The 23,816-nt window shown below is 39.1% G+C and overlaps 1 long non-coding RNA gene across 1 annotated transcript in view; it reads right to left on the bottom strand.

The window, feature by feature from the left end:
- Positions 1 to 9,980: 9,980 nt before the first annotated feature.
- LOC135365444 (uncharacterized) overlaps positions 9,981 to 23,816 on the bottom strand; it is a 38,501-nt gene continuing 24,665 nt past the window's right edge. The window contains exons 2-3 of the long non-coding RNA XR_010413324.1: positions 15,984 to 16,281; positions 9,981 to 15,200 (exon numbers count right to left, since the gene is read on the bottom strand). This is a non-coding gene — a long non-coding RNA (uncharacterized LOC135365444). The remainder of the gene's footprint in view (positions 15,201 to 15,983; positions 16,282 to 23,816) is intronic.

Here is a 23,816-nt window from a genome sequence, read left to right on the forward strand (position 1 = left end):
AGAAGGGTCCAATGAACAACTGTATACTATTAATGTAGGCTCCAAAATGAACATTTTGCCATATTTGCTTCTCTCCAAATATTTACATTTTTTCTTTATTTTATAAGTAAGTTAGTTGCAGGCATCCTGATTCTTCAGCATGTAATGCTCAGTCTTTTGAGTTTCCTTTATTCTAGAATACCTTCTCAGCCTTTCTCATCTTTCATGACATCGATCTCACAGAAGGGTCTAGGCTAGTTGTTTTGCAGACTGTTTCTCCATTTGGATTACTGAGATTTTTTTCTCTTATGATTAGATTCACAATAAACATTTTTTTGACAGTAGCCCTGCATAGATAATAAGGTGAACTTTAACATATATTAGATTTTCTTAATAAATGCATTACCTGTGTTTTGCTTCAGTAATTTACATGTACATTTTAAATATTTATTTCCTTTGCTTATAATGTGATTTTGCTTAAAACTTAAATGAAATGAAATGTACCCTACTGTCACGAATAAGAATTTCTTTGCAGATTAGCAAATTATGTATTTTCAGTGACAAATTTTAGGTCTTAATTTTTTTTTTTCTTAAGTAAGCTCTCTGCCCAGGGTGGGGCTTGAACTCACAACCCTGAGATCAAGAGTTGCATGCTCTATAGACTGAGCCAGCCAGGTGCTCCAGTGACAAATTTTAAAATTAAGAATGAATACAACAGGGACACATGGGTGGCTCAGTCGGTTAAGCGTCTGCCTTCGGCTCAGGTCATGATCCCAAGGTCCTGGGATCGAGTCCTGCATTGGGCTCCTTGCTCAGGGGGGAGCCTGCTTCTCTCTCTGCTTCCCGCTCCCCCTGCTTGTGCTCTCTTGCTCTCTCTCTCTGACAAATAAATAAATAAAATCTTTAAAAAAAAAGAATGAATGCAACATAAAATGTTTGACTGTAATTGCTTTAAAATATTTATACGCAACTAATAAATCATTGATCACTACCTCAAAAACTCATGATGTTCTATATGTTCGCTATTGAATTTAAATTAAAAAAATTTATGTATTTACTGTGTACAAGGCTAATAAATGCACTATAGTATTTTTGTCCGGGTGATAATGAAGTTCCAGTAATGTGAACCCTTTTTAGAAGTCTTAATAAGTCTTTGCTACAATGTGGAGTAAAACTAACACGGTATTTGATAAGAAATGCCAAAATTGTTAGTTGTAGAAACAGGAAATAGAGAAAATCTCCTGAAATAGCTCAACATTTATTTACAGAATTTTAACGTGTGCTTTACAATAATAATGGTTACTATTTATTATTTTTTTAAACGTATCTCCTGTAATTAGCACACAATCTTAAGAGGGAGATATTATTTACATTTTGTAGGTTAGAAACAAAGCAACTTTTAGTCATTATACTAAATCCCTTTGGTTTTATCAGTCTACAAAAACGCTTGCCTTATGGGATGCTTAAGTGATGCTCACTTCCATCTCTCTGTTATAGTCCTTCTGGAAAGAGACTGACTCCACTTACCACCATTCCAGAAACTTCCCTTATGGAAAGGAAGTAGGGGAATCTAGAGACCAAGTCATCTAACTTCCCTCTGGCCTTCCTCCTCCCAACTGCAATCTAGATCTGAAGTTCCTTTCCTTTCCAAGCTACCTTTCGAAGTGTTAGTCAGATGTTGCCCTCCTGCTGGAGAAATGAACATCTCCCGAGGATCTCGATGTACCTTATCCATAGTAAATTTGCCAAGCAATTAATCTAAGCTAGGATAATTAAGGATGATTTGTTTTCAACCATTATTTTACTTTTAATAGAACGTTGACCATAGCTTTTCCTTAGCCATGATTTTAGTTCTTCTATGATGAGAATACTCACTATTAACATTATTAATTAATATTACTCTGAAATTTCCAGTCCATACAGACATAACCTTTAGGAAGGAGAAGTAAATTTTCATTATTTACAGATATTATGGTTAGGTATCAGCGAACTCTACAAAATCAACTAATAATTATTGAAAGTGAAAAGCTTAGATTTGAGGTAAACATATATATATATTTTAAGATTTTGTTTATTTGACAGAGAGAGAGCACAAGCAAGGGGAGCGGCAGGCAGAGGGAGAAGGAGAAGCAGGCTCTTTGCTCAGCAGGGAGTCGGATATGGGGCTCCATCCCAGGACCCTGAGATCATGACCTGAGCCCAAGGCAGCCGCTTAACTGACTGAGCCACCCAGGTGCCCCAAGAGATAAACATATATTTTTAAAAACCCTTCCAATACATCAGTAAAAACAAGTTAGAAAACAGAACAGAAAATATTTCATTTAGAATAGCAATAAAAACTAGGAATACCCATAGGGTGAGGTGTAAGGTAAACAATCCGTATTACTTTATATCAAAAAGTATGTAATAAAGCTAGCCTATAATGTTGTTGTGATGCAAAACAGAAAGATCACTAAAACAAAATTGAAAGTAGGCAATCAACCCAGTATTCAAGAAAGCATTAATACGTGGTAAAAGAAGTATCACAAATCAATGGGCAAGGGAATATTATTTTTACTGGTGCTCTGACAGTGGATTATCATTGAAAAATAATCAGTTTGGTTTCTAACTGAAAACTATAAACCAAAATACACTTTGCATGGTTTAGAATTAGATGTAAAAATTAAAGGGGCACCTGGGTGGCTCAACTGGTTAAGCATCTGTCTTCGGCTCAGGTTATGGTCCCCGAGTTCGGGGATGGAGCCCTGCATCGGGCTCCTTGCTCAGGGGGGAGTCTGCTTCTCCCTCTGCCCCTTACACTGCTCATGCTCTCTTTCCCTCTTAAATAAATAAATAAATAAATCTTTAAAAAAATTAAAAAAGAACCTTATATAAAGTGGCACCTGGGGACACATCATCATTATGGCTATGTTAATGGTATCGGTGGAGAACAGCTACAAAGGAACTCATTGTGGAGAGTAGAACACTGTAGTCCACGGGCCTGCAAGCTGAGGGGATTGTCACATGGGTGGCTCCTCAGGAAGAACTTCTTGGGAGAGCTGGCCCTTGGACGAGGTGTCACATTTGGGTTGTTAGAGAAGAGGGGACACCCAGGCGGTGGCACACTAGCAAAATTACTACGGTGATAAAAAAAAAAAAAGCCAGGCATTGGGGAAAGAGGGATGCCCCAGGAAGGGGATGGAAGCTCTGGGAGGGCAGAGATTTGCATCTGCTTTGTTTGCTGCTAACCCCCCAGGACCCTGGCTCTTGAGAATTGCTGTTGTTGGGGAGTAGCCAGCTCCTGGGCCAGGAGATTCACTCTGCATGTTGGGATTTGAGACAATGAGAAGCTTCTGAGCAGCAACCACCCACGGGTGAATGGGATAAAAAGACATAAAATGTCAGAGAATCTGCACGATGAAGGTATTTGTAAGTATAAGCGCAGTGAACGAAAATAAGAAAGGAAAGGTGAAGAGATTTTTTTAAGAGAGTTTTCGAAAGATCTGTATTTTGCAAAGTGTATAAATCAAATCAAAAGAAATGGAAAAATAAGACAAAAAGGGATAAGGTCAGTACATCAAAGATATCCTAAAAATTATTAAGACACGAGGATTTATCAAGAAATGGGACAGGGAAATGAAATTTTTCACAAAAGAACAATTATAAATGGCTAATTAACTTTGGAAAAAATGCCATTTTCTTGACCATAAAAACAAATTTAAAATAATATATTAACTACTTCTTCCTTATTTTAAAATTAACTAGTAAATGTTAATAAGGACAGTCAACTTTTTGGAAAAGTAATCTACTAACATATTCAGAGGACTTTAGATTATTCATATCTTTTCATTCCTAGGATCTGTTACAGTCCTAACTAGTAGCTATATTAAGGAACTCAGAAATGCTGGCAAAGCTTTTGTGCAAAGAGTTTCTTCTCAGTGTTATTTACATAATTAAAAAAATAGGAAAAAATCTATATAAGTAATAATATGGGAAAAATTGTTATCCACCAAACAATAATAAATATAAAAATATATAAATATAAAATATATAAAAATAAATTATAATAAAATACTATCCACATAATTAAATAGTAATAAAAATGTTTTCAAACAATTTTAATGATTTGTTTTGTTTTTTTTGTTTTGTTTTTTTAATTTTTTTTTTTTATTTATTTGCGAGAGAGAATGAGAGAGAGCATGAGAGGGAGGAGGGTCAGAGGGAGAAGCAGACTCCCTGCTGAGCAGGGAGCCTGATGTGGGCCTCGATCCTGGGACTCCAGGATCATGACCTGAGCCGAAGGCAGTCGCTTAACCAACTGAGCCACCCAGGCGCCCAATTTTAATGATTTGTAAAGATGATATATTGTAATAAGAAAATAAAAGCGAGATGCAAATTTTAAAAAACTGACTGATGCCAAGGTGTATCCTAAACTCCAGGGTGGGTGTGTATGTGTATATGTATGTGTGTTTTTGTTATGAAAAAAGAGAAGAATAAACTTAAATTTACATGTTTGTATGACTAGCTTTTGCTGTTTTCCCTGGCAGTCTTTTATGTCCTGAATAGAGCTCTGAGGATAGTCTTATTTTTCTTGTTTATCATTTTATTTTTCAATAAAAAGTATTAATTTGGTGTAATATAAACAGTTATACCAACAGCCAAGACGGCTAAGAAAGAAAGCTGCTGTTTACATTCTCTTCCTTAATAAGTGTTATGTTTGCTTTGGCTAAATTGCCACTTTGGCAAATTATCATTTTTTTTTTTTTTTTACATTTGTCCATGTAAAAGTCTAAAGACGTAAAAACTTAGTATTAACTTCTAATTTTTAAATCAACTTCTGAAATGAACATTGTGATAATTATGTATTTTTTTAGTTTATTATATAAATATCTTTAAAGTAAACTGTGGTTGAACTCATAATATTGAAGTAAACATTGAAGGCAGGAAATCCAGTGAACTCTCTTATCGTTAGTGCTTAGCTGTCAAAATGTCTTCATAATAGGAGTAATTTTTAGCTCATATCTTCACCCAGTGTCTGATTTTAATTTCAGCATGATCCTCTACACCTGATGTGTTAGAACAACCAGATTTTTAGGATGAAAAAAATGGAGTGTGTGAAGAAATTTGCTTGAATACCACTACTCAAAGACTTCTCCAAATGTCTGGCTAAACAGTCTGATGGTCTGGGGAGAAGAGGACTTCTGGACATAAGCACATGCCCGAGGGGATCAGAGAAAACCGGAGTCTAACAAGTCTTGCAAATGCTATGGTTCACTCACTTATTTAATTTGATGATTTAAAACTGTGATAAGAGGCAGGCAAACTGTGGTGTCAAATTCAAAACAAAGTGTGGTGATCTGCCTTGTTTTCAGCTTGTTGCTATCTGATGAAAACACTTTTCCACAAGCAACACTGATGAGCAGATGGTGCTAATAAGACCAATTAAGTGCTAAGCTTCTGGAAATGTTTTTTGTTGAGTGACATCTTCAGACTGTTTTCTGCTAACATACATCTGAAGCCATGTGTTTCTAAGGTGCAATAGCATTAATATTTATGGTCACTGGAATTTTCATTTTCAAGAATATGGACTCAGACAAGACAAAACAAACCCCCAAACCCCAAAAAACCCCAAAACCCTCTGGCCCGATTCCAAAAACAGTATGCGAAGTTGAGTGATGAGATTCTAACCCTTTTGGGACTCTAGGGGCCTTACTCTAGGTCACTGGTTTCCAGTAACTGGTACATGAAGAAATTTTCTCTAGTCTGCAATGAAGGAAAAAAAATTATAAAGAAACCCCCCAAAAGTAATGGATTAGGGGGTATTTTTTCCCTTTTCCCTCTTAACTTCTATTTGTTTTTCCTGGTAGTTTGGAAGTCATTGATCCTATTCTTTTATTGATTTCTATCTACACAATATATTTCATTTGGGATGACAGTAGACAGAATTGAATTAATTATAATACATTGTCATCATTGATCCATGAATGATCTTTATTTTCTTTATTTTACTTTTAATTTTATATATTTATGTATTTATTTATTTTATTTGGAGAGACGGAGAATGCAAGCTGGTTGGGGGTGGGGTGGGGGTGGGAAGAGCAGAGGGAGAGAGAGAATCCCAAGCAGGCTCCATGATCAGTGCAGAGGCCCATGTAGGGCTCGATCCCACAACGCCCATGATCCCACCATCATGACCTGAGCTGAAATCAAGAGTTGGATGCTTAACTGACTGAGCTACCCAGGCACTCCTTAATTTTATTTTTTAAATTTACTTTTACTTACCACTCCTCCCCACAAAAAACTTTGAGGGATAGTCAGCCAAGCCAAGAACCAAAGTACTACCAATAATTTACATCTACCTAAATGTTCTTTCCTTATCCCAACTCCCTGCCTATCTCCCTTCCCCAAGTATACGGTGCCTTCTTTCTGTATGTGTGCATCTCCAAATTTCTCCTTTTTATAAGGACACTAGTCATATTGGATTGAGACCCACTCTAATGACCTCATTTTAACTTGAATAAAATCCTTAAGACTCTATCTCCAAATAAGGTCAACATTCTGAGGTACTGGAGGTTAGGACTTCAACATATGAATTTGGGGAGACACAATTGAAACCAGAACAACAGAGAACTTACTTTTTATTACTATCAAGTTAACAGTGAGCCCCCTTGAAAAAGTTCATAGAGGACTTGGTTCAAGTCCTTTCCCAGAAAGGAAAATGAGAAGAGGGATAAAAACGAATAATGGAAAAAAAAGAAATTTAATAGTGGACATCTATAATTTTTGCCTGCCCAGAATTTTTCTGTTCTTCTTTTGGTAATATCATCTTGCTTTTGCCCTGTGTGTGGTTCAATTGGGAACTGAAACAGAGTACTCCATCCTACTATGCTGAGTTATTGGAGTAGGGATGGCAACATGACCTATCATGAGCCAATCTTAACATCTGAGAATGAGCTCTTTAGCTCTTTAGAGAATGGTGTGCTCTGTCTCCTGGGGTTGAGGGTGGTCAAACTTGACACCTCTTGAAAAGAATCTAAGTCAACATGGGGGAAAATAGAACTGAAAGATGGAGCAATGCAGAATTCAGGCATCGTCTTGAATTCTTAGATTCAGCCAGGCCTGAAGTTCACCCTTTGAACTTCCAAGTTAAATGAGCTAATAAATTTCCTTTTTGCTTCATGTTGGGCTCCTGTTATTTGTAACTAAGAGTCTTAACAGATGCTCATTCAGTTTTTGAGGAAAGATAGTAGGAAATAGACATTTACAGAAGTGAGGTAACTTGACACATGCTTCAAGTGAGCACATAAATAACAGGATAGTTCTAAGACTTCCTAAAATGAGCTAATATATTATCTCCCTCCTTTTTTTCTTTCATTGATTACTTAAGAGCCTCACTTTTTGACCCCTTTTGGATTATGGGGTTTTTGTTTTGTTGCATGTGCTTTCATATACTTATCATTCTTTCCTCTCCTAAAATAACCCAGTGAGAAGGAAAACACCCATATTGTCTATAAATGGCTGGGTCTGAGCATCACTGATGAGCTTTAATTCATGTGTACTTAATAAATATTTTATTATTAAAACATGCTCAAAGATTCCATATTTATTTATGGAAGTGTATTAACCTGTGGGTAGTTGCCAATTTATGAACAGGTTGTAGCCTAGAAATTTGTTAAAAAAAAAAATAACTGTGGTTTAGAATACATCTTCCCACAGGAATAATGTTACATAACATGGTCACAAACTAGCAAATTAGTCTTTTAAGCTATAAGGCAACTGTGGAGAGAGGCAGTATAATGTGTACTGGATAAGAATTTGCTTCCTGGATCCAGGCTGCCTGGGTTCAAATCCCACCTTTGCCATTTATGCCACTTACAAGTTTGTCCTTGTGCAAGTTACACCCACTAGAATACTTAATATTAAAAAGACTGAAGATATCAAGTGTTCGTGAGGAGGTGGGACAATAGGAACTCTGATACACCGATGGTGGGAATATAAAATGGTACAACCACTTTGGAAACTGTTGGTAGTTTCTTAAAAAATTAAATTTACACTTATCATATGATGTAGCTATTCTATTCCCAAGAGAAATGAAAGCATATTTTCATATAAATACTTATACATAAATGTTTATAACAACTTATTTTTGTAATAGTCTCAAATTGTTAACAATCCAAATTTTATCGAGAGGTGAATGGATAAACAAATTGTTGTCTATCTACGCAATGGAATACTACTCAGTAATAGAAAGGAACAAAGTATTGATACATGCTACAACATGGGTGAGTCTCAAAATAATTATACCTAGCGAAAGAAGCCAGACAAAAAAAAAAAAGTACTTATTGTAGGTTTCTGTTTGCATAAAGTTCAAGAAAATAAAAATAATTTATAATGATAAAAAGGAAATCATGGTTGTTTGGGGATGGAGATGGGTAGTAGAGCAGATTGGATTACAGAGAGGAATGGGGAACTTTTGGGGCTGATGATGTATTCATATGTCATAGGGGTATTCATATGTCAATACTCATCAAGTAGTACACTTTATATATGTGATGTTCATTGTATGTTAATTATTCCTCATAAAAGTATTTTTATTATACCTCATAAAATGTATTTTTAAAAAGATTTTTGTTGCTATTTATACTTCCTAATTCCTGGAAAGTCTGAAAAACAAAGTATTACATTTGTACTGTCCTCCTCCATTTTTTACTAAAACAACAACAACAAAAACCCACGCTAGAACAAAACAAACAAGAAAGCAAACAACTCATCCTGTTTTCATTTATTTTTAAAAATTTATTTATTTTTTAAAGATTTATTTGTTTATTTGAGAGAGAGGGAGACAGCACAAGTGGGAGGGACAGAGATAGAAGGAGAGAGAATCTTAAGCAGACTCCATGCTGAGAGTGGAGCCCGAAGTGGGGCTCGATCTCACGACCCTGATATCATGACCTGAGCCAAAACCAAGAGTTGGACACTTAACTGACTGAGCCACCCAGGCACCTCCTCATCCTGTTTCTTAAATGGAAATTTAAAAATTTAAAAGGCAAGAAAATTTATTTCATAAATCATATCAGCCTATACCAATATTATTAAAAATGTAACACATTAAGATATTAGGCATTGTTATGCCATACTGAACCATATTCTCATGTGTTATAAACCAAATAACATAAATATTGTGGTATTAAAACATTTCAGCTTTTTATGAAACATTTTGAGACTATTAAGATGCCATGAAGACAGAGCCCTTCTAGATTATAGTCTAATATCATGAACACCATTTCCTCTGACACATTAGTTGCTGGTAATTAGTTGGTTAATCAAAAAAGTGGTCAATGCAATGAGCAGTAAATAAGTCCTAGAGATTTAATGCACAGTGTAATGAGTATAGACCACATGGTATTATAATCAACAAACTTGCTAAGACACTAGATCTTAATTATGCCAGCCACTAAAAAGAAATGATCATATGATGTGATGGAGGTGCTACAATGGCAATCATTACAATATATAAATGCATCAAATTAACATGATGTAGACCTTAAATTTACACAATGTTATAGATCAAATATATTTCAATTTTTAAAAAAGTGGTTGAAGGGATGGGGCGCCTGCGTGGCTCAGTTGTTAACCTTTCCCTTCGGCTCAGGTCATGATCCCAGGGTCCTGGGATCGAGCCCCGCATCGGGATCCCTGCTCGGCGGGAAGCCTGCTTCTCCCTCTCCCACTCCCCCTGCTTGGGTTCCCTCTCTCACTGTGTCTTTCTCTGTCAAATAAATAAAATAAATAAATAAATCTTAAAAAACAAAAGTGGTTGAAGGGAGAAAATAATACCAAAAACTACATGTCTTAAAATTAAGGTTTGTATATTGTGCATTTATTCACCAAATCTTCAGTGAAACCAAGTTGTTTCCTTTGAATTTTGGCCCCTGATTAAAAGTTTGGATTTCCCTTCCCTCCCTTTCTTTTCCCTTCCTTTCCCTTCCCTTCCCTCCCCTTTCCCTCCCTTTTCCTTCTTTCCTTCCTTCCTCTTTCTTTTCTTTTTCTTTCTCTTTCTTTCTTTCTTTCTTCCTTCTTTCTTTGTCTTTCTTCTTTTCTTCTTCTCTCTTTTTCTTTGCACAAATCACATTCATTTGCAGTATCTTCAATTTTATGGTTTCTACTTCATTAACATGGAAATAGAATATAAAGACACTGCACAGGGGCACCTGGGTGGCTCAGATTGTTAAGCGTCTGCCTTCAGCTCAGATCTCCAGGTCCTGGGATGGAGCCCAACGTTGGGGGTCCCAGCTCAGTGGGGAGTCTGCTTCTCCCTCTCCCTCTGCCCCTCTCCCACTTGTGCTCTCTCTGTCTCTCTCTCAAATGGGTAAATAAAATCTTTAAAAAAAAAATAAAGACATTGCGGAACAGTCTGAGTGCAGAACCTTTTTGGATTTTTACAATTAAGGATTTTCTTTTTCAATTGCCTCACTTGCATGTAATTTGATAATATTTTTTAGCAACTCACTTTTTAAAAAGATTATTTATTTATGTATGAGAGAGAGAGCACACGCGAGCAGGGGGAGGACCACAGGGGGAGGGAGAGGGACAAGCAGACTCCACACTGACTGCCAAGCCCCACCTGGGACTTGATCTTGTGACCCTGAGATCATGCCCTGAGTCAAAACCAAGAGTCCAACACTTAGACTGAGCCACGCAGGCTACCCTAGCAACTCACCTTTTAAGCATTTTTAAGCATTTGACTTAGTTTCCACAGAATCAGAGCCTAACTTACTTGCACTTGTATTTCTCATTTTATGTAGTATTTAATTGAATTATTTAATTATAATAATCAGTACAACTGGCATCAACAGACTTGAGGATAAACAGCTGACTCTTGGGTAGCATGAAACAGTGTAGAACAGGTTTCCTAGGCTTGAGCATTCAGAGCCTTATGGCTATCAGTCAAATATGTTTTACCTTTAGGCTCTCGTTTAGAGAATTCATTTGAAATACTTTAATTTTGTACCCTATGTATTTTATGTAGAAAGGTGAAGTCAAAAGAAAAGATAGTGTAATCACAGAAAAATGAAGGATGGCAGTAATTTTAAAGTAAAATTCACGGAGTAAGATGATAAAGCAATCTGCTAGAGTAAGTGATGTATTTGAGTTATAATTGTGAAAGAAGTATTACATTAGTGAAATATTAACCACATCAGCACTTTGGGAAGGTTTATATGATCTCAGGGGAAATAATGGTCAAAATTCCAGACCCTAATTCTAAATACAGAAACAAGAACTTTCATGTATTGCAAAAGCAATGATTGTGTCACTGTGACTATTTCAGTTAAGTAATAAAAACAAAAACGTGCTTTTTATATTGCTTATCAGTTCTTCCATTTCATCTAGTTTCACATTTTCTGCACCAAATTATGACTGTGTTTGAATTGTCTACTATTACGTTTTCTATTGCAGGTTATATGGCTGAGTTTTATCTTTGGAATTTCCGGTGGAATTACACAAAAGAAAAATTGCAGATCTTGCACCAGTAGCTAATTTATCATATTTATCAATCTCTGAGGGGATTCCTAGGAAATATAATCATGCACTTAGACTAAGAACTTACTATATGGCATATGAATACAGAAGAGAACTAACTACCCATGGAAATTTCTTGGAAGACTGCCTGTGCTCTAAAAGGTGCAAAACTGGTAAAATCAATATTTATTAGGCATGTATAATTTCCATAGCTCGATTAGTGAGTAGTAAAATACACACTGGTTCAGGGACTAATGTTGCTATCTCTCCCTACTTTAACTGTGCAATTCTAATAACCCAGGGTAGGTTCACATGAAGGGATAAACAAGGTAAGTGGAATCCTTTTATCTATATTCTAACTGCTATTCTAGAAGACTATGCCACTCAGTATTGAACAAAAATGGAAAACTTCAGTTGTTTTTGTTTTGTCTAACTTTCTATCTAATTGAATCCTCGATAACAAGTAGATAAAGCATCAGTATATTGGAATTTTTTGTCTAGATGTATTACTTTTTAAAACTTTTTTGTGTTTTTTTTTTTATTGTGGTAAAATGTACATAACATAAAACTCACCGTTTTAACTATTTTGAAGTGCAAATTTGGTGGCACTAAGTATACTCACAATGTTGTGCAACCACCACTGCTACCCACTTCCAGAACTTTCATCATCCCCAACAGAAACTTCCTATCCATTAAAATAATAACTCCCCATTTTCCCATGTTCTTAGCCCCTGATAACCTCTATTATCCTTTCTGTCTCTATGAATTTGCCTATCCTAAGTACCTCCTATAAATGAAATCATACAATATTTGTCCTTATGTGTTTGGCTTATTTCACGTAGCATAATTCTTTGTAGGTTCATCCATGCAGTAGCATGTATCAGAATTTCATTCCTTTTTAAGGCTGAATAATATTCCATATATATATGTATATATATACACACATAACAAACACATACACCATTTTGCTTACTCATTCATCTGTTAATGAACATTTGAGTTGTTTCCACCTTTCAGCTACTGTGAACAATGCTATTGTTAACATTGGTGTGGAAAAATCTGTATGAGTTCCTGCTTTAAATTCTTTTGTTTATATATTGGGAATGGAATTGCTAGGTCATATGGTAATTCGATGTTTAATTTTTGAGAAACCATCATACTGTTTTCCAGAGTGGCTGCACAGTTTTAAATTCCTATCAGCAGGGTGCCTGGGTGGCTCAGTTGGTTAAGCGATTGCCTTCGGCTCAGGTCATGATCCCGGGGTCCTGGGGATCGGGCCCCATGTCGGGCTCTCTGCTCAGCAGAAGCCTACTTCTCCCTCTCCCTGCTGCTCCCCTTGTTTGTACTCTTGATCTCTCAAATAAATACATAAAAGCTTAAAAAAAAAAAAAAGCATCTGCCTTCGGCTCAAGTCATGATCCCGGGTTCTGGGATGGAACCCTGCGTCGGGCTCCCTGCTCAGTGGAGAGCCTGCTCCTCCCTCTCTTCCCTGCTTGTGTTCTCTCTTGCTATCTCTCTCTCTCTCAAATAAAAGCTTTAAAATAAACAAACAAATAAATAAATTCCTATCAGCAATGCACAGGGTTCAAGTTTCTCCATATCCTTTGCCAACACTTGTTATTTTCCATTTTTAAATATTTTAATGGATGAGCAGCATCTCACTGTGGCTTTGATTCGAATCTCCCTAATGATTAGTGATGTTGAGCATCTTTTTTATGTGTTTATTGGCCACTTCTATATCTTCAGCTAGCCCAGTTTGCTTGACTGGGTTAGAGGATGGACGTGACTCAGGCCTTAACTCTGAAAGGTTTGAGCCATGATCGGCCACTGAGGTCTATGACTGCTTCAATCACCTGTTCATAATTATTTCTAGACATGGAGACACCAAAAGATGCCCTCATGAATCCTTTGAGTTACACACATAATCCTGCCTCGCTTCTCATGGTAATCAGGGTAGGTTAGGGTAGAGTAACTTCTTCCTTTGACTGCTGGTCCACTGGCATGAGGAGCCCAAAGAGACAGGTGCGGGGCGGGGAGGGGGGCACCTGGGGGCTCAATCGGTTAAGCGTCTGCCTTTGGCTCAGGTCATGATCCTGGAGTCCTGGGATGGAGCCCTGTGTCAGGCTCCCTGCTCAGCGGAAAGCCTGCTTCTCCCTCTGTTGCTCCCCTGTTTGTGCATGCTCTCTCTCTCATAAACAAATAAATAAAATCTTAAAAAAAAGAGAGACGGGTTAATAGTCAGAATTTCTAGGTAAGTGAAATTCTTACTGTGTTCTCTGGTAGAAGGATTCTCTTGAGAATGAGAATTTAATCTGGCAAAATCTAGAGTTTCAGAGAAGGAAAGCACAGAATCTGAAAATATGTCACTGATAATGATGGTGAAAGTGATTAATCTCACTTCTTGTTTTCTGGATCTATGTATTCCAACCATGGGGGACGTAGCACCATTTATAGATCACTGATTTAAAGCTTTCACTACATTTTTGGGGACTGTGCTCTCCCCCACCCCCATTCCCAGAATGTTGTCCTTGAATTGGAGAGTTACTTGAGCCTATAAAAGTTTATTCAAGCACCCAATAAGCTAGATGCTTTGGGGTCAAGAGGTATGTGAGAAAACCAGTGTATCTAGTGCTCATGTGCCCACTGACACACCCCTTTGGCCATAAGATGGGTCCCTTCATTAGAGGTAATATGTCAGTTGCTGTGCTGATAGACCAGTCACTCTAGAAGCCTCTGAAACTGTCCCGCCCCACCGTCCCAGCTCAGCCAACATAGTGAATCAGAGAAAATGCAATGTCTAGTGCCTCCACCAATACTTAAAGAATTCAGGACTAGAGATCTCCACAATATGCCTGTGCAATCCACTTTAGTCCCTACAAAACGTTTCAAGTAAAAACATTTCAGGCTACAATCATTACCACCATTAAGTACCATAGTTATTGCATATCCCAGCACTTCACTTGACTTTCACCCATATCTCAACTGTGACTGATCCAGTTGCCAAATCCCGTCCTACGCGCCTGTCTTCTAGGGCTCCTGGGTTTAGTGTCTTAGATCATGTTTCCTCAGAAATGTACTCTGAGGTGGATATTGAAATGCAGAGGTTTCGTGCCTGCTTTGGCAGCACAGAAACTAAAACTGGAAATGCAGGGGGTTTATTGGGAAGTGTTCTCGAGACCACCACAGGTGAGGGAGTAAGGAAGGCAGGCGTGAAGAGGGAGAAGTTCAGCTGTGATGCAGTTATAACAAAGGCTTTGGCAGATCCCTGGAAATCTCTGAAGCTGAGTTTGCCCTTCAGGGATGTCTCAAATCGAGGCAAGGCTCCTTGGCCCCCAGTCATGGGTTAGGCTGTGGGAGGGGCTGTCGACGTGGCTGAAGCAGCTTCCTTCGGCCACTGGCAACACGCTGAAGGGTGCTCAGCTGTGAACCACCAGCAGTCAGCAGTCCCGGCGGCGGCAGGGAGGAATGCTGTGGGCCAAGGGCAGATGTGGGTGGTAGGCCCCCGCACTTAGTACACTTAACGCGGAAGCAGAGTTGAGACAAATGAATTGCCGCAGACTCTATTTGGGAAGTGATCTCAGGGCGCCACAGGAGAGTGAAAAAGGAGGAAGGAAAACCAGTGCAAAGGTGTGCTATTCAACTGGTTGCTGCATTAGAAGACTGCCCCTCGGTTCTGTGAAATCTTCTGAGGGGCTGTAGGAAATCGTCCCAGAAGCTTCCACCTGGGGAAGAAAGAGAGAAGCATTTATCAGTTGGCTCTCATTGGTCAAGGGTAAAGCCGTTAAAGCTCCCTGTGCTTCTGGGTTTCCTGTGCACGAGAAAAGCTGCTATCAGGTTGCATCTATAAGAAGCTTGTAGAAGCCAGTATGGAATGGGTTACCTCAGAACAGGGCAGGACTGAAAGGGTCTACCAAAGCCATCTAGTGCTTCTGGAAATACCCGGCAGAATTTAAAATGTAAACACTTTATAATCCACAAATTCCACTTAAAGAAGTTTATACTCCAGAAATCTGTGCTTATAGAGGCAAATACCTGTGTGCATTTGACAGGCTCTGGGGCCAACTGCTTGGGTTTAAGGCCAGGTTCCGTCATTGTAAATGAGGCACCTGTCAATCTGTCATGTCTCAAACAGGGTTGCTACGTGAGAGTATTAAATGTTGCTGAGAGTATTAAATAAATTAAACCATGCAACTGGCTTTGGACAGTGCTTTGCCCACAGAAAGGCCTCTGTGCATGCCAGTTATTATTAACAATACTCTTAACAAGGATATTGGTTAAAGCTACTGTTTGTAGAGACAAAAGATGAGAAATAGCCTAAATACTAGGTAAAGAAATTATAGTACAGCCATACACAGGAAACTATCATATGCAACGTATGTTGTAATGAAAAAACAAACAAACAAACCAGAGCAAAGCCAAGTGTAGAAAAGAGTGTCTAGTTTGTGCTCTTATTTGTGTAAAAAGCACATGTAAGTACATATGCAATAGAGATTATTAGTGCTTACCAAACGCTGGCTCTTCTGCTTCCTGGGCACACAGAAGATTGCTCTTTGCAGTTAAGTGGACCATGCGATTAGCTCTGGCCAGGGTGAGTCCAAGCAGGAGAGAAAAGCTCCTGTACAACCTTCCAGCTCCCTCTTCCTGGAAGACACATGCTGGGATGGCGGCGTCACAAGGTGATGTAGCTTAAACATGTAGTTTGATGCAAAACCAAAAACCTTTGTTGTGTCCAGCCACAGAGATACTGGGTTAAATTTGCTACCACCACGTAACCCAGCCTACCTGGGCTAGTATAATATGATTCTGTAGAGGAGACAGAGAAATGAAAGCCCTAGTTTTTCCTAGGGAGGAAAACCAGGGGACCTAGAGTCAGGGGTTGGAGGGAGACTTATTTTGTCCTCTATATCTTTTCATGTTACCTGAATCTTTAAACTACAAGTGTAAATTAATTTTTTTTAATTTAAAAAATTTGGGGGGCACTGGGGTGGCTCAGTCAGTTGGGCATCCGACTCTTGATTTTGGCTCAGGTCATGATCTCAGGGTCGTGGGTTCAAGCCCCACGTAGGGCTCTGTGCTCAGTGGGGAGTCTGCTTGAGATTCTCTCTCTCCCTCTGCCTTTCCCCCTCTCATGCTCTCTCTCTCTCTCAAATAATAAATAAATAAGTCATTTTAAAAACTTTAATATTAAGTACAGTCTGGGTTAGACAGGAACCATCAACCTTCCCTAAAACTTAAAAGGTGCAGCCCCCACCCCCCTCAAAACAAGAACAAAAAGACAAAACAACCTCCCCCCACTCCCCGAAAAAGACAAAAGCACAGAAATCATTTAGCCAGATTATGTTATTTTCTCCAAGGATGTTTAGCAGCTTGAATAAAGATGCAGAAAAAGAAACTTTCGGACAAGAAAGGCAATAAAGACAGGAAGGAATGGGGTCTGTGGTTTTGCGTGGATGGGGAGAAAGTGGTGGAGTTATAGCACTGAACTTCTTGAAGGGGTTTCTGCCGTGGCACCAGTGAAGAAGTAACGTGGAGAAACAGGTGCTCGTGGCTGGGGAGTCAGACACCTGAGGAAAAAACTTTTACTAGTTATGACGAGGTCTGAGAACTGGCAATCGAGGTAGGGTAAAGGGAAGGTAGCATGGTTTTGATATTTTAATGCAACTCCTCTGAGACTTGGTCTTGTTTGATTATCTCAATATGCTTATAATATTCTGAGTGATTTCAAAATACATTGCATAGTTCGTAACACAGATGGTGACAATGAGAGAAGTCTTCATCATTTTCCTTCAAGAGCTTTGGCAAAGAAATTTATGATTTTCTGTAAGTTTTATCTGCAAAGGATGGTATGACGTATTGCTCATCACTAGTGACCAAGCTGGATATTTGCAGGACAGCTATGACAAAAAAGGATGGCAGTTTCACAATAAGGATGAATAATGCACAAGATAAAAGATAACCTTGACAGAGAACCCAGTTAAGAGGGAAATTGGAAAATACTTAAAGATCCTGATTCGTACCAATAGGCCATTCTATGGGATTGCATCTAAAATAATAAACAATATTTATACAGATGATTTCCTTGAGTTGCAGAAATTTTTTCTTAGTGAGTAGAGAACTACGGCATTTTGGAAAATAGATGAAGGATTTTACTAATACGAAATAATAGAGCCTTCCTCAGTAATACTATAGCAAATGTTGTGGAAGAAAATTAATCAATCATAGTAGTTATTCGGCCCCTACTGTGTGCCTGGACAGGCGTAGCTGTTTGAAGAGCTAGGTAATCCCTGATTTTAAGGTACTTTTGGTTCATTTGGAGAGATGTAGAATAATGGAATACTCTTCACAAGAAAGATGGAAATTAAAAATGATAGTAACCACTGACGAATTGCAAGGTAAAGAATAAAAGTGGTATAAAAATTCAGAGAAAGGTGAGCTCAGGGTACTTGAAATGTATGTTGAGGGCTCAGTGGAAGTTACTGTTGGCTGGGTTCAGAACCGGAAGCCCCAGGTTAGAATCTGCTGCTGTCGTTTACTCGCTCGTGACTTCGAACAGGTTTATTGAATTTGCCTGTTTCTTAACTTGTAAAGTAGGAGTGACAGTACATACCTTGCAGTACTGTGAAGAGTGTGCCAGTCACTGTCCTGCTGTCCTCAGATCTGTTTCCTGCCCTTTCTGTATCACAGTCAAGTGGGGGTGGCAAGAAGCTCCATTTCCCGAGTGCTCTGCACTGAACTGAGTCCTGCTAGATTCATATACTGGAGCTCCTCAGCCCCCAAGATGATTGGATCTGAAGATAGGTTCCTTAGGAGACAACTAAAGTTAAATGAGGGCATAAGTGTGGGGCTCTAATCCAATAGGGCTGTGGCCTTAGAAGAAGAGGTAGAGAGAGATCTGTCTCTCTCCTCTATGTCAGGACACAGCAAGAATGCAGGAAGAGAATCCGCACCAGAAACAGACCACGCCGGCACCTTGATCTTGGACTTTCCAGCCCCCAGAACTCGGAGAAATATGTTTCTGTTGTGTAAGCCACCCCCAGTCTATGGCATTTTCTTATGGTGGCCCACGCTGACTCCTAGAGCGGGTTTCCACCTCAGGAGGGTCAGGCCAATGGCAGATACAGAAGAGTAGAAAGTGGGAGGAAGGGAAAAGCCAGAGTCTATCTCTCTTCTCTGTTTCAGCAGCATCTCCAGCTTCTTGCCACCTCAACTCCCTGTATTTAGGCTGATCTAGCTTCTAGCTTCTGCTGGGGAAGTCTGATCCTAGACCCCAGCAGCAACAGCTCCTTTTCTTTTTGCCTTTCAAGATTTGGGGTGCTTGTAGCTTTCTGCTGTTACTAATCTCTGGGTTGCCTCACTGTCTTCCACTTCATTACTGTCAGCTCTCCCATCACCTGTGTTATCAGTTTTCTGGATTAAATGCCCTCTATTATAAATATGTAAGTGTGCTGTCTGGTTGAATTTTGACTAAGACAAAGAGTAAATCTTAAAATGGAATATTGTGAAGCTGTAATATGCCTTATAAGTAATAAATATATGCACACAGATGTTATACTACACATATCTGTCTTTGCCTACCCTGCCCATGATGCCTGACTGGCCATGCCTGTGATATGTCTTCTTTGATCTAATTAATTATTCTAGAGGACCCAAAGCGGGCTCATCACAGGTCACAGTGTTGACCTAATCACAATCCCTCTCTCAGAAACTGGAACTAAGGGACAAAGAGAGACATTCTAGCCAGTGGTAGTCACTGGGGCTGAGATGTCAAGCTGTGAAGTTCATGACCATGTTCTGGTAAGTAAAAAAGAATCTAGTTGAGAGATAGGACCAAAGAGTAGCTCACATGGCTCTTGAGAAGTAGAGAGTGTAGCCTTCGTTCCAGATAACTTTCAGCTCCCCAGTATCAGTTTTGTTGTATAGGCTTGGTATTCCTACCCTCACGTTTCATGAGATTCTTTAAATGCTTTCCATAAAGGTACCTTCACTGGGGCTAGCTTATTTGGATATCTGTTATCTGTGTTTTCGAGTCCTTGACTAGAACACCCTGTGCATCTGTGTGTGCACGTGCGCGCGCGCGCACACACACACACACACACACTTCTGCAGACTTTGAGCTGTCTTTAAAACTAGTTAGCTTGTAATTAGGCAAAGAGACATTTATGTGGAACTCTGTTCAGGATGAACAACATGAGCAAAAGTTCATGGTTGATAGAGATGAGACTCTAGAATATCTGGTTGACTGCTCTGCTTGTTTTAACTACCATAGAGTTTACCAATACGTCTAAAGGCAAATTGTTTTTAAGTTAAATATAGTTGGAATTTTATAGCCCTTACTCTACATAGTTAACCAATAAGCTGGTGTTCCCTGAAGCCTGATTTAAAATAACATAATTATAACATTCACAACAGAGCAGTAATCATTACATTAAAATATATTAAAAACTAGATTTATAAGCAGCATGTTTCCTTCATGCCCTGAAGGTCATGCCACCAGGTTTCTACAAAACTGGGTCAGGGAGAAAATGCAGTAAAGAAGGGGCTCTCTCTGGAAACTATCCTATTTGTAATTTCTTGAAGATAAATTTTTGAAACTCAGGGCACCTAATGGATCTTAACTACCAGATGCAACACAGTTTTTGTGTGTTGCTTTGTCTTGCTAGTAGGTGTTCTTCTGTCATTCATTCTCTGCCTGGAAGAATCTTGCTACTGGGATGAACGTTCCTGTGTTGATCAACTGGTTACATTCGAAGACAGGCTGGAATCTGGTTTTTGATGTCAATGTGAAAATGTCAATGTGCAAGAAGGGACGTGAATGGAAATGTGAAATATGCAGCCAGAGGAAAGTCCCTGTTACAAAGTTTTAAAAGATATTGATCAGCTTCACCAATATCTGGGATTTGTCTGGAAGTTGTGCCTTTTAAAACAAAGAGTATTTTCTGGACACAATATTTGCATGTGCTATGGTGGGTTTTAAGCTGATTACACAAATCCATTTATTAATGTACTGTACTAGTATTTATTGCTTTGCATTGCATTGCATTGTTGTCAATATCTGTCTTTTAAAAAAAGATTTTATATATTTATTTAAGAATGAGAGAGGGAGAGAGAGAGAGAGAGGAGGGGCAAAGGGAGAGGGCCGGGCAGAGGGAGAGACAATCTTGAGCAGACTATGCGCTGAGCGTGGAACCCAACACGGGGCTGGATCTCACAGCCCTGAGACCATGACCTGGGCCGAAACCAAGAGTCTGAAGCTTAACCCACTGAACCACCCAGGCACCCCTCGACATCCGTCTTTTAAGTTTTGGCACTTTTCTTTTCTTTAAGTTCCCCTCACTCTTTGGACATCACCATGAGATGAACATGCTCTGTAAGCCCATTGGTCCCAGGAAGTGGATGAGAGGCACATGGAGCAGAGCTACTTCAGTCTGCCCCTAACAGGCACAGCCTACACCAGCCAACCACAAGCTCATGGGCTAAATAAATAGCTATTGTCGTAAGGGTAATGAAAATTTGTGGTTGTTTGTTAAGCATCATTGTTGCAGCCATAGTTAACTGGTACAACAATAATGGTAGTTTATTATTGAACTCAGTAGTTCCAGTAGCAACCTTTTGATTCCCTCTTTTGTGGTTGTGACAAATGTAATAGCTCCCCCAGTGAATTAGTTTATGGTGTTCTGGGAATCATTCTGGAAGACCGGTCTAGAGTTTGCTGCTCCAGTACTTCAAGCAGTTTTTAATGATCTATTTCCTTTTCTGCTTAAGATAACTATACCACCTCACATCCATTAGGATGGCTACTACAGAAAAATAAACAGAAATTAAGAGTGTTGGTAAGGACATGGAAATATTGAAACACTTTTGCACTGTTAGTGGGAATAAAAAATGGTGCAGCTGCTATAGAAAACACTAGGACAGTTCATCAAAAAATTAAAAATAGAATTATGATCCAGCAATTCCACTTCTAGGTATATACTCAAAAGATTTGAAAGCAGACTTGAAGAGATATTTGTTCACCCATGTTTATAGTAGCATTATTCACAATAACCAGGAGGTGGAAGCAGCCTATGTGTCCCTCAATAGACGAATAGATAAACTGTGGTATATACATTCAGCCTTAAAAAGGAAGGAAATCCTGACACCTGCTACAACATGAATGAACTTTGAAGGCATTATGTTAATTGAAATAAGCCAGTCACAAAATCAAATTAATGTGAGGTACCTAGAGTAATCAAATTCATAAAAACATCTGAGAGTATAGGTATACTCTGGCTACCCTCCACCCTTTGGCTCATTTTGGGATCAGAATAATATGGTGTATGGCCAAGACTGTTGTTTACCCCATTACCATCTATGTAATAGTCTGTATAAGGAACTAGCACAAAATGGCTGCATTTCCCCCTATGCAAAAAAAGGGTATTAGTTTAGCCCTAGTAGAAAAAGTGTAGTATATGCTGTCAGCATCCTAACTGTGTCGCTGGAGAATTTAGTGTGCTCTCCTGAACCTCCAGTTGTCAGTATCTGCCTCTTTGCCTGAAGGTTCTTCCTTCCACCCCGCCCCAACTACAACTATGGAAAACCATGTTGCCCATATGGAGTAGGCTAGAAGTGGGAAGAAGAGTAAACACTCTGCCCCCTCGCTTGAGTAGTCGTCAATCATTGACTCTTGGGATTTTATGTATAAATACTCCAGCTCCCTCAACTTGAAGCTGGAGTAATTCTGAGACATATGTTTTGTACCATTTCCAAGGGTTTCCACCCTGGGGATGAGGATGAGCTCTAGCCCCCACTGTGGCATCTGGTCTACTGGCTACCCTCCTTTCCCTTCTTTTTATCACATCCCTACTTCTTACCTGTGTTACCTTTACCTTCCAAATAAACCACTTATACTCAAATCCTTGTGTGCCGGTAGAACTCCAATGAAGCCACCATGGGAGCTTTGTTCTTTAAGTCTCCTGTGAGTCCCTGGCACTAGGGTCATAGTACCTGCCTCCCCAACTGAATAGTAAGATAACCATATCCACTTGGGTGAGAGTATGACACCTACCACAAGTTAAGACTAGGAAACTCATGGAGCCTCCCTGGTGGCACTCCATGTTCCATGTAAGTCCATCCATCCTGGCCTCACCTATTGTGTAGGAGAAGAACAATGCTGCCTCTTCAGCTTTCCTCCAAATCACTGGGATCTGAGATTTGAGTTTCACAGCTGCCTTATGAAGCCTGAAAATGGACCCGAATTCCCTCCCAGTGATTTCCAGTTCTAGTGGGATAAACTGAGATGGGTATAGGCTAGGTGATGGGAGCAAAGAACAAATGTGGGAAAAGCAAAGCAAAAGGGTAAAAGACAATTGCTAGAAGAGAAAACCTGGGACCTAGCTTTCACTTGTGAGCACTCATGCTGGTTACAGTGTGTGATGAGCCAGCCTGGGGTCAAGGCATAGTTGGAGAGAAAACCTAAAGGACCTTGATTTTCTCATATGAAAATTATTTTAATATAGTTAGTAAGATTCTTTGGCCCTGAACCCTACTCATTTCACCTTCTGCATTAAAACTGAGTACATTCAAAGGAAAAAGTCACTGCAGGTGAAGTTTGGCTTGAGGAGTTACTCCAGACTCTACCTCCTATTTTCGCTACCAAACTTTGTTCTTCCTAGCGTCTGTCTTATTGATTCCATACCCACATGATCCCTGCATCACTGAGAGAACTGATAACTCTGGCCCTAGCTTTGAGGAACTCATAATCTGGTTGAGGAGACAGCCATATAATCATATTCAAATAGTAGGTAGTAAGTGCTAAAATAGGGACATAACTTACATGCTATGGAAACAGGGGACAAAGCAGCTAATTCTAGCTGTGCCATTGAAAGTGGGTGAACTAAAAGGCCCTGAGAGATGAAGAGGAGATTTCCAAGCCGAGAAGTACTGCAGACACATTTCAGGCAGAAGAATCACCATGCCTTCTCTTAACTGTGTGATTCTTGGGATCCTGGGGCTGGTCACGAACTTGAAGACTCCACATATGTTCCTTAAAAGCTTTTGGGGTAAAGGGAATCCATTTGGAAAGTTAGCATTTTGCGGAAAAAAAAAAAGTGTGTGTGTGTTTTTTAACTCCTCTGAGAAACCATCTCTGATGTGTAGCTTCTAAAAATGTAGGCATTTATTTCTTATGAATTGAGAACTTTAATGGATAAACCACATAATTTGAAATTAATACCCACAGGAAACATTAATGAGGGTCAAAGCACAAGTACAAAGTCAACTTGATGTGTATATTGCTTTTTGATTAAAGGGAGGGAATACCTAGGGTTCAAATTCCAAAAGCAATTATCAAAGAGGTTTGG

This window comes from Mirounga angustirostris, unplaced genomic scaffold (assembly GCF_029215605.1).
Source record: "Mirounga angustirostris isolate CCGP_5_RB_7025 unplaced genomic scaffold, mMirAng1.0.hap1 SCAF_7, whole genome shotgun sequence".
Classification (NCBI taxonomy): Eukaryota; Metazoa; Chordata; class Mammalia; order Carnivora; family Phocidae; genus Mirounga; species Mirounga angustirostris.